Here is an 11,448-nt window from a genome sequence, read left to right on the forward strand (position 1 = left end):
CGGGGACTCGACGTCAGCGCACTGGGACCTGCCCGGCTCTCACTGTGGGTGCGTCCTGCCAGGCCACGGCATGGAGGTAGGAAACAGAGCCGTGGGCCGGCCTTTAGAAGGACCGAGTGGCCGAGGCTGGAAGCACACGGTGTCTGGAGGAGCCCCGCTCCCAGTCCCGGGGAGGAAAGTGCCAGCTCACAGGACACAGGCACCACGAATCTATCCTCTCATCTTCCATTTTGAAATAATCTCACATTTGGAGAAAAGCTGCAAAACTAGTTCACCGGGGACCCGCATCCCTTCTCCCCGAGCGCCCCGCGGCCAGCACGCTGGCATGTTGGCTTTGCCCCTTCGGGGTGAGGGCGCGGGAGGGTGCTCCTCACCCTGAACATGTCCGGAGTGTTTCCCAGACACGGACGCCCTCCTGCGGCCGCGGTGGAGGGCGCGCCCGACGCCAGCATCGACTCAGTGCGCGTGGCCTCTGCCCTGCGCGCCTCTTCAGATTTCCACGTTGGTCCCGTTTTTGACTTTTGCACACTTCCTGTCGGCTTCATTCCCGAGTGCTTGATCTCCCTGGTTTCCGTGGTTGGTGGTGGTTTCTCTCCGTCCCGTCCTCACACTCCTTACTGTGCGCACATCGAGGCTCCTGACTTTTGCGTGTGAAGTTCGTACTTTTTCATCTATTGTTTGAGTTCCCGTTCCCCTCAGTGAGCCTCTAGGGCTGGGCTTGCTGTCTAACGCGGCTGCCCGTTTATGCCGATAAAACAGAAGGAAATGGGTCCAAACGCTCCTCTCCGCGGTCACCTGAGCCCCTTTAACAATTATTTATTTTGTTAGTTGATGTATTTAATTAACCCACATGCAATTACTTGTCTTCTGGCTTGTTGAAGCAATAGGTCAGACAGTGTTTGCCACAAAACCACCTGCCACAGTGGCTGGCCATAAAAACTCCCAGCGGCCCGGGCCCTGTGGCTCAGTGGTCGAGCATGACCCACGACGAACCAGGAGGTCATGGTTCGAGTCCTCGTCAGGGCACATGGCCCAGTGGCGGGCTCCATCCCCCACAGGGGGCGTGTAGGAGGCAGCTGGTGGATGATTCTCATCATTGATGTTTCTCTTTCTCCCTTTCCCTTCCTTTCTCTGAAATCAACAAAAATATATGAAAAAAACAGCAACAGCCCAACCTCCTCAAAAAACAAACAAGGAAAAAAAAAACCAAACTCGCAGCGAAGGAGACTGATTCTGCCATTCTCGCCCCCTGTGCAGTATGTCAGGGCAGCCAGCTTACCCTCCTTTCTCCTGCGCTCCGTGGGGTAAGACTTCCCCCTTCCTCAGCACCCTGAAGTCTCAGCACAGTGACGAGTGGGCTCCTTCTGAATGCTGCAGGCAGACAAGTCCGTCCGTCCGTCTGTCTTCCCGGCGTCACCAGGAGGCCTTCCTTGCTGATCCCGGATCTTGTTCTTTACATTTGCTGTCGGATCCGAGGGTTCGACCTGGAAAGCGATGGTCTCCCCATAAGGGTTTCAGGAAACTGCATCTCGGCAGGATCCCACCACAGATGAGATCGGAAAAGCACGTGAGCCCCACTTAACGCCCAGCGGCCGCGTGGGCTGGGCTGTGCTGGACACGGGGGCTCTGGGACGTGTCCGTCATCACTAGCCTCACAGGACGGCCCCGGGGACGGCGTCGTGGCCTCTGCTAACGGGGGCAGTTTTGCTTCTTTCCCAGCCTGTGACCCTCACCGGTTCCCTGTCGGACTCAGTGCCGAGGCCCCCGGCACAGGGAGGCGTGGCGTGGACGCAGGCGGCCTTGCCCTGGTCTTGACGTTAGGGGGAATGACGCCAGCGCTTCCTACTGCAGCGAGGTGGTGGGCTTAGGGAGGGCATGTGCAGCTTATTACATCAAGACAATATCTATCGCCCTTACCCAGTGGTTCTCAACGTTGGCTGCACATTAGAATCACCTGGGAATCTTTTTAAAATCCTGATTTCTGGGCCTCATCCCCCGGAAATTCTGTTTCTTTGTTACTAATGTTGTGGCCCCACCCCATAACAAAGAAACAGCATTTCTGAAGGATGAGGCCCAGAAATCAGGATTTTAAAAAGATTCCCAGGTGATTCTAATGTGCAGCCAAGGTTGAGAACCACTGCCCTAACCGGTTTGGCTCAGTGGATAGAGCGTCGGCCTGCAGACTGAAGGGTCCCAGGTTCGATTCTGGTCAAGGGCATGTACCTTGGTCGTGGGCACGTCCCCAGTAGGGGGTGTGCAGGAGGCAGCTGATCGATATTTCTAACTCTCTATTCCTCCCCCTTCTTCTCTGTAAAAAATCAATTAAAAAAAGACAATATCAATTCCTATTTTCCTTACTGTTTATATTCTTATCAGGAATTGACGTTGGGTTTTTGTCAAAGGCTTCTTCTGCACTGATGGAGAGGAGCATATGATTTTCCTCCTTAGATGTGTCCACGTGGCGGACTTTATGAATGGACTTCCTAAAGCGAAGCACCCTTGGAATCTTGGAACAAATCCCCCTGTTCACGGGGTATTGTTTTCCTTCTACGGGGAGAGGCTTGTCCGGAGCCAGGAGGCCGGGCAGGGGCTGTGGCCAGGCATGTGTGTGCGGCGGGTGGGGCTTCAGGGTGTGTGGGGTAGACGTGCTGGGCAGGAGGACACGGCGGAGGAGGGGGACTTCAGCTGGGTCCCCCCAGCTCTGAGCGGGGTTGGTGCTGCTCCTGGGCACCGGGAGTGACCAGGGCTTGGGGGTGGCCCTGAGCTGGGTGGGCACCAGGGGGCGCTGCAGCCCGCCGGTTGGGTGGGGCCTGGGCTGCAATTAGTAGGAGCTCATCCTCCCTCCTCTGGAAGCCCGTCTCATCCCCACTTCCCACCCGCTGACCCCCTGCTCAGCCTACCCACCCCCCAACCTGCGCCTGTGCCCGGTGTTGCCGGGGATGGCGGGCACAGCCCTGGCTGAGCTGCCCGTGTTGGAGTGAGAGGCTCACACAGGGAACACCTGTGCGGTGACCTGATTGGCCCTCCTGTGGCCTCAGCGGCCATCATTCCGCGCGGCGGACACTGTGCCTCAGTGTCTCCTGAACTGAGGAAAACGGTGAACCGTGTGAATTCAAGGGCCTCTGTGCTGACAGGTGTGGGGAAAGCTCCCCAGAAGCCGACATGGTGAGTAGGGGGTCCAGGTAGCAGGGGCTTCGGGCAGAGGCCGAGGGGGAACGAGCGCAGTGTTTTCGGGGTGCCCCAGGCGGTGGGGGGATGAGGTGGGTGGGGCCAGGGGAGCAGGGCTGGTCTTTCTCTAAACGGCCCTGGAGACCGTGGGGGCCGTGGGGCGGCGGAAGCTGAGGCCGGGGGTGTGCGTTGTGGTGGAGTCTGCGGCAGCTAGGGAGATGGTTGTGGGTGAGGGAAGAGCGGGGGACTGGGTGTCGGGCATTTGGATGTGATGTGGAGGGGTCACTGGGCAGCTGGGTGTGTCGGCAGGAGGGGATCCGCCTGCGGGGCGGGGGCCGGCCACTCTCGGCGCCACATGGGCTCAGGCCGCCGGGAGCCGGGTTCAGAGCCCAGCTGGGCGTGGCAGCTGGGGGGCGTTTCTTCTGTCCAGAAAGTTGCTGCCGCGGGCTCCAGGCGTCTGCAGGAGCCGAGGGGGCCCTGACTTGGTTGCCGGACGTGGAGCGTGGGTTCACCCCTGGGGTGCCTGTGGGGCCCCAACGGTCATTAGACTGCACCCCCAGGGAGCCATCAACGGCCTCTTCCCAGGGGTGACCGCACACAGCAGTCAGCCTGGCACTGGCGACCTTCCAGGTTGGGAGGTGTCCCCGGCAGGACAGACACGCACCCCCGTTGCCACGAGCAGCGAGCCGGCTCTGGAGAGGGGCCAGCGAAGTCCTTGCTGCAAAGCCCTGCTCCCACATCTGTTTAGGGCGACTTCACCCGGAGAGAGGATGTTTGAGTCACAGTCAGAAAACAGCCAGGAATGAGGCACTGCCTCTCTCCGCGCGGCCAGACCAGGAGCTGCCGCAGGAGGGCTTGCATCTGTGTGGGTTTTGTTATTTCTACCTTTGTCTTTTCTCACTGTCAAAAGCCCACTTTAGCTTGAAGATGAGGTGAGTGGCCCCACCTGTGTGGGTGCGTCCTCCTCCCCGTGAGCTCTCTCCCCCTGGAACCCGCGGTTCCTGCTTCCTGAGCTCCTTTATCCTGGGGACGGGGCTGAGCTGGTCTTCCCGAGATGGTGGGGGCTGCCCCCCCAGCGGAAACGAATGCCCGCCACTCTTTCTCTGAAATACCTGTCGCTCTCGTGCCAGACTCAGATGCAATTCCTCTGCATTTCCTGGGCTTTCCAACTTCTCCACGCTAGCACATACTGCCTTGAAAATTAAAAAAAAAATTAGTAAAACACTAGAAATAAGGAAATGAATAAATATTTTCGAAGCAAGGCCTAGGGGGAGATGGCCCAGTTTGTATGTGTAAACTACCAGTATGTTGCTGCCTTTCTCGGAGTGACAACCTAGAAGGGGAGACACCACCTGTGCTGCCTGCAGTGTCTTAAAAATCTGACAAGATGATACAGCTGGGACTGCTGGCTCAGCTCATTTGCATGCCCCCTCTCCCCCGTGCCCTGTGGCAGGTTACCATGGGAACAGGGCGAGATGGATGGCAGAGTGGGAATGTCCTTGGGGATTTGAACACGCCCCTCTAAGAAGCTGAGAGAACAGGCAGAGAAAAGTAAGCAAAGATAAAGAAAACCAGAATGCCATTCTTAATAAACTCAATTTTATGTATAAATATTTATAATTTAGAAATGTGAATTTATAAATATGCATATCATCATTTAATAAGTTGTTATTTCAGGGATTTCACAATGTAGTTTTATATAAAAAATTGATTAGTACTGCCTACGGTCAAGATGGTGGCACTGACCCTGGCAGGTGCTCAGTGGTTAGAGCAGCATGTAAACACGGCTGGTGCTGGCTGTGAGTTTGACATGCTTGGGTTAGAGTGTTGGCCCTCGGACCCAAGGGTCGTGGGTTCAATTCCTGGTCAAGGGCATGTACCTCTGTTGCAGGTTCAATCCCATCCCTAGTTGGGGCATGTGGGAGAGGCAACCAGTGGATGTGTCTCTTTCACGTTGATATTTCTCTCTCTCTCTCTCCCCTACTCCTCACTCTTCCCTCCCTTCTACGCTCTCTAAAAATCAATAGAAAAAATATCCTCAGGTGAGGATTAAAAAAAAAAAAAGATGGCGGCATAGGTAAATGTAATACTCGAATCCTCCCATAACCACATCAAAATTATAACTAAACTACAGAACAACCATCATTCAGAAACACCCAACATTTGGCTGAGTGGAAGTCCTACAACTAGGGAATTGAAGAAGCTACATCAAGACTCATAGGAAGGGGTGGAGACATGGAACGTTTGGTGGATAAAAATGGGGGGGATATCTTGGCTGTGGAGGTCCCCCCATGAGGAGAGAGGGGTCCCAGCCCCATCCTAGGCCTCCCAGCCCAGGGTTCCAGTACCAGGAAGAGAAGTCCTCATAACTTCTAGTAGCAAAAACCAGCAGGGATTGAGGCTGAAGTAGATGGAGGGCTGTTGGAGACCCAGGCAGTTCCTCTTAAAGGGCCCACTCAGGGACTTACTTGGACTCACTCCCTCTGAGCTTCAGTGCTGGGGCAACAGCTCAAAAGGCACCAGAGACATAAGGGGGGTGGAACTGAATTATCTGGCATCAGGTGAGAGCAGAGGGGAGGCAGCTTTCTCCCAGACAGAAGTGCTGGCAGAGGCCATTGTTCCTTTGATAAACTCTCCCCCCCACAGAGCTAGCAGGTGGGTGCCATATATGAGTCTCTGTCAACCTGGCTAACACTGTTTGTTCTGCCCTGGTGATTCCCTGAGACCCTGCTCCACCCAACTTTCAGGCCCACCTAAGCTGTTTCCAATGGTTTTACCATACAAATGGCCTGTCTTGGCTCAAGCTTCCTAAAATCTCTCAAACAAGAAGCATCTGCCTTTAGTGTGCCCTGTACCTCTCATTATGTGGTCCCAGTCCCAGCACTAGCAGCAGCCAGCCTTGGTTCACAGCTTGGCCTCTTCTGGGTACCTCCAGGTCCAGGATAAGTAGCAGCCATCTGCAGAGTGCTTTGTAGCTCATGGCGAGTGGCCCTGGGTGGAACATAGGCAATGGCTGACCCTGGTCTGCACTTCCCAGGAGGCCCCAGAGCCAGCACACCCAGTGGACAGCTTCAGAGCACATCAATGCACCCAACCACCTCCACAAGCAACATACTTAAGGAGTGGACTAAGGGGGCACCAGAGTCCTGCTGAAGTAAGTCCTGCTATGTGGGGTGGGTCCCTGCACAGTTGATCCTCTAGGGTGGTCAGAGATTGGTGATCAATGGTCATAGCTAGTCCTTGAAGCTGGTCAGCCTGGGGGTAAATCCATCCCATTGATGTGCCAACAGCAATCAAAGCTCAACTACAGGGGGAAGCTGTACATAGCCCACACGGGGGCTGGCGGGGAGGGGGCACACCTGGAGTACCCAGTTTGGGTGAAAGGAGAGGCTGTGCCACTGGACCCTGCAGGACACCTATTACATCAGGCCACTCCACCAAGCCTGGGAAACACAGCAGCTGTACCTAATACATAGAAACAAACACAGGGAGGCTGCCAAAATGAGACAAAGAAACATGTCACAAATGAAAGACAGACAGAACTCCAGAAAAAGAACTAAACGAAATGGAAACAAGCAATCTACTAGATGTAGAGTTCAGAACACTGATTTAAGGATACTCAATGAACTTAGTGGAAATTTCAACAGCATAAAAACGGACCAGTCAGAAGTGAAATACACTAACTGAAATGAAGAACAATTTACAGGGAATCAACAGCAGAGTAGATGAAGTTGAGAATGAATGATTTGGAATATAAGGGAACAAAAAACACCAAATCAGAACAACAAAAAGGAAAAAGAATAAACAAAAAATGAGGATAGCGTAAGGAACTTCTGGGACAACTTCAAGTGCACCAACATTCACATCATGGGGGTACAAGAAGGAGAGGAGAGAGAGAAAGAAATTGAAAACCTACTTGAAGAAACAAACAGAAAACTTCCCTAACTTGGTGAAGGAAACAGACATACAAGTCTAAGAAGTACAGAGAGTCCCAAACAAGAGGAACCCAAAGAGGCTAACACCAACACACATCATAATTAAAATGCCAAGGGTTAAAGACAAAGAGAGAATCTTAAAAGCAGTAAGAGAAAAACAGTTAGTTACCAGAGAAGGCAGCTCCCATCAGACTGTCAGCTGATTTCTCAACAGAAACTTTGCGGGCCAGAAGGGACTGGTAAGAAATATTCAAAGTCATGAACAAGGACCTACAACCAAGATTACTCTACCCAGCAAAGTTATCATTTAGAATAAAAGGACATATAAAGATCTTCCCAGACAAGAAAAAGCTAAAGGAGTTAGTCACCACCAAACCAGTATTATATGAAATGTTAAAGGGCCAAGAAGGAGGAGGAGGAGAAGGAGGAGAAGGAGAAGAAGAAGAAGAAGAAAGAACATGAGCAATAAAATGGTGATAAAATACATATTATCAATGATTGAATCTAAAAAACAATAAACAAGCAGAAAGGAAACAGACTCATAGATACAGAGAACATTTTGACGGTTGCTAGATGGGAGGTGGTTTGGGGGGATGGGTGAAAAAGGTGAAGGGATTAAGAAGTACAAATTAGCTTGGCCAGCCAGTGTGGCTAGTGGTTGAGCACTGACCCAGGAACCATGAGGTCACTGGCTTGATCCCTGGTCAGGTCACATGCCTGGGTTCAAGCTTGATCCCCAATAGGAGGCAGTCAATCAATGATGTTCCTTTCTCATTGATGTTTCTATCTCTCTATCCATCTCCCTCTCTCTCTAAAAATCAATAAAAACATTTCAAAAAATGTATAACTTGGTTGTTACAGAATAGTCATGGGGATGTAAAATACATTATAGGAATATAGTTAATAAGTCAATAATATTCTTTTTTTGTTTTTGTTAATTCTCCCCAAGGATATTTTTCCATTGATTTTTAGAGAGACTGGAAGGGATGGAGAGAGGAGGGAGGGAGGAAGGGAGGGAGGGGGGAGAGAGAGAGAGAGAAGGAGAGAGAGAGAGAGAGAGAGAGAGAGAGAGAGAGAGAGAGAGAGAGATGTGACAGAGACACATTGTTTGGTTGCCTCCCACATAAGCCCTGATCAGGGCCAAGGATTGAACCTGCAACCCAGGTACATGCCTTTGACCTGGAATCAAACTCATGACTCTTTGGTGTGTGGGCTGACATTCTAACCATTGAGTAACACCAGCCAGGGCATATTCTTTTTTTTTAAATCCTCACCTGAGGATATGTTTTCATTGATTTTGAGAGAGAGAAAAAGAGAGAGAAAGAGAGAGAATCAACATGAGAGAGAAACATCAATCAGTTGACTCCCTTATGCACCCTGACCAGGGATCGAACCCACAACCTGGGTATGTGCCTTGACTGAGAATTGAACCCACAACGTTTTGGTATATAGGATGATGCTCCAATCAACTGAGCCACTCAGCCAGGGCTAGTCCATAATATTCTAATAACTATGTATGGTGTCAGGTGGGTTAAAATTTTATCGGGATGATCACTTAGTAAGTTATCTAATGTCTAATTCCTGGGTTGTACACTGAAACTAATATAATACCGTATGTCAACTGTACTTAAAAAATAAAAAAAAATGATTTAAAAATAAATGAGTACACACTATGGAAAACAGTATGGAGTTTCCTCAAAAAACTAAAAATGGATCTCCCATTTGACCCAGTAATCCCACTTCTAGAACTATATCCCAAGAAACCAGAAACACCATTGAGAAAGGATATATGCACCCCTATGTTCATAGCAGCACAATTTACAATAGCTAAGATTTGGAAACAGCCTAAGTGCCAAACAGCAGATGATGTATTAAAAAACTGTGGTACAATGGAATACTACTCCACTAAAAAATAAGGAACTTTTACAATTTGCAGCAGCATGGATGGAACTGGAGAGCATTATGCTAAGCCAGCGGTTCTCAACCTGTGGGTTGCGACCCCTTTAGGGGTCGAACAATCCTTTCACAGGGATCGCCTAAGACCATTGGAAAACACATATATAATTACATCTTGTTTTTGTGATTAATCACTATGCTTTAATTATGTTCAATTTGTAACAATGAAAATACATCCTGCATATCAGATATTTACATTATAATTCATAACAGTAGCAAAATTACAGTTATGAAGTAGCAACGAAAATCATTTTATGGTTGGAGGTCACCACAACATGAGGAACTGTATTAAAGGGTCACGGCATTAGGAAGGTTGAGAACCACTGTGCTAAGTGAAATAAGCCAGTTGGAGAAAGATAAATAACTATAAACACCAATTTATGATAAAAATGCTTAGAGAATTGGAAATGGCATGTCATTAATTTGAAGTGGGTGTGTCACAAAAATTGCATATCTGACGTCACATGTGATAGTGGAAACTGAACTTCCCTTGCTGTAAGACTAAAAACAGAATCCCTATTAAAATATCAATGGCGTATTTCACAGAGCTAGAACAAATACTCCAAAAATTTATATGAAATCTAAAAAGACCCCGAATAACTACAGCAATTTTGAGAAAGAAAAAGTCGGAGGAATCACAATACCAGATTTCAAGTTATACTACAAAGCCACCATAATCAAAACAGCCTGGTACTGGCACAAGAACAGGCATATAGATCAATGGGACAGAACAGAGACCCCAGAAATCGACTCAAGCCATTATGCTCAATTAATACTTGAGAAAGGAGCTAAGAGCACCCAATGGAGTCAAGAGAGTCTCTTAAGTAAGTGGCGTATGGATTAGACAGATACATGCAAAAAAATGAAATTAGACCACTGACTTACACTAAACACAAGAATAAACTCAAAATAGATAAAAGACTTAAATGTAAATCGTGAAACCATAAAAATCCTAGAAGAAACCATAGGCAGCAAAATCTCAGACATCTCTCGTAGCAACATGTTTATGGATATATCTCCTAGGGCTAAGCAAACTAAGGAGAAAATAAGCAAATGGGACTAAATTGAAATAAAGAGCTCTACCTACACAGCAAAAGAAACCAACAAGAGAGCCCACTGTATGGGAGAAGATATTTGGCAAGGATACATCTGATTAAGGGTTAATATCCAAAATATATAAGGAACTCATACAACTTAACAAAAGGAAGACAAACAATCTAATAAATAAATGGGCAAAGGACCTAAATAGACACTTCTCCAAAGAGGACATACAGATGGCCAAGAGACATATGAAAAAATGCTCAAAGTCACTGATCATCTGAGAGATGCAAATCAAAACAACAGTGAAGTACCATCTCACACCTGTCAGAATGGCTATCATCAACAAATCGACAAATGACAAGTGCTGGAGAGGATGTGGAGAAAAAGGAACCCTCATGCACTGCTGGTGGGAATGCAGATTGGTGCAGCCACTGTGGAGAACAGTATGGAGTTTCCTCAAAAAATTAAATATGAAACTGCCATTTGACCCAGTGATCCCACTTCTAAGAATCTATCCTAAGAAACCTGAAACACCAATCAGAAAGAGTGTATGTACCCCTACGTTCATAATAGCACAATTTACAATAGCTAAGATCTGGAAACAGCTCAAGTGCCCATCAGTAGATGAGAGGATAAAAAAGCTGTGGTACATTTACACCATGGAATACTACGCAGCCGTAAAAAAGAAGAATCTTACAGAAAAAAAAAGAAAAAAAAAGAGAAGAATCTCTTACCCTTTGAGACAGTTTGGAGGGACCTGAAGAGTATCATGCTAAGTGAGATAAGTCAGTCAGAGAAAGACAAGGATCACATGATCTCACTCATATGTGGAATCTAAGTAACAAACTGATGAACAGAGTGGATCCAGAGACATGGAAGCATGGAACAGAGTGCAGAATCTCTGAGGTAAGCGGGGGGAAGGTGGCCAGGTGGGAGGTAATCAACCAAGACCTTGAATGCATATATGCATGGCCCATGGACAGACAATGGGGCAGTGAGGGTCTGGGGTGGGGGTAGGGGCCGTGGTGGTCTAGAGGGGGCCAATGGGGGAAAACGCAGGACATATGTAATACTTTCAACAATGAAGAATTATTTTAAAAAGAAAACAAGACTACGAACAGGCCAGGCACCTCCTCTCTGGTCTCTGGGACTGTTGTCCTGGTGGCTGTCAGCCCTGCGTCACTGCCACTTTGGGAAATCAGCAGGGCTCACACGGACTGCGGTGAGAACTGCAGGCCAGCAGATGAGATAGCAGATGAAATGGGTCATCCCCAGAGACACACATGACCAAAACTGACTCAAGAAGAAATAGACAACCTGAGCAGACCTGTAGGAATAGAGAGATTAA

General features: G+C 48.9%; 1 long non-coding RNA gene across 1 annotated transcript; it reads right to left on the minus strand.

Annotated features, from left to right (window-relative positions):
• Positions 1 to 3,036: 3,036 nt before the first annotated feature.
• On the minus strand, positions 3,037 to 11,423 carry LOC132232328 (uncharacterized). Its single transcript, XR_009452405.1, has 4 exons — positions 11,231 to 11,423; positions 6,024 to 6,159; positions 4,281 to 4,361; positions 3,037 to 4,184 (listed from the first exon to the last, which is right to left on the minus strand). It is a non-coding gene; the product is annotated as an uncharacterized LOC132232328 (long non-coding RNA).
• Positions 11,424 to 11,448: the final 25 nt, after the last annotated feature.

The sequence above is a fragment of the Myotis daubentonii genome, chromosome 4 (genome assembly GCF_963259705.1).
Source record: "Myotis daubentonii chromosome 4, mMyoDau2.1, whole genome shotgun sequence".
Classification (NCBI taxonomy): Eukaryota; Metazoa; Chordata; class Mammalia; order Chiroptera; family Vespertilionidae; genus Myotis; species Myotis daubentonii.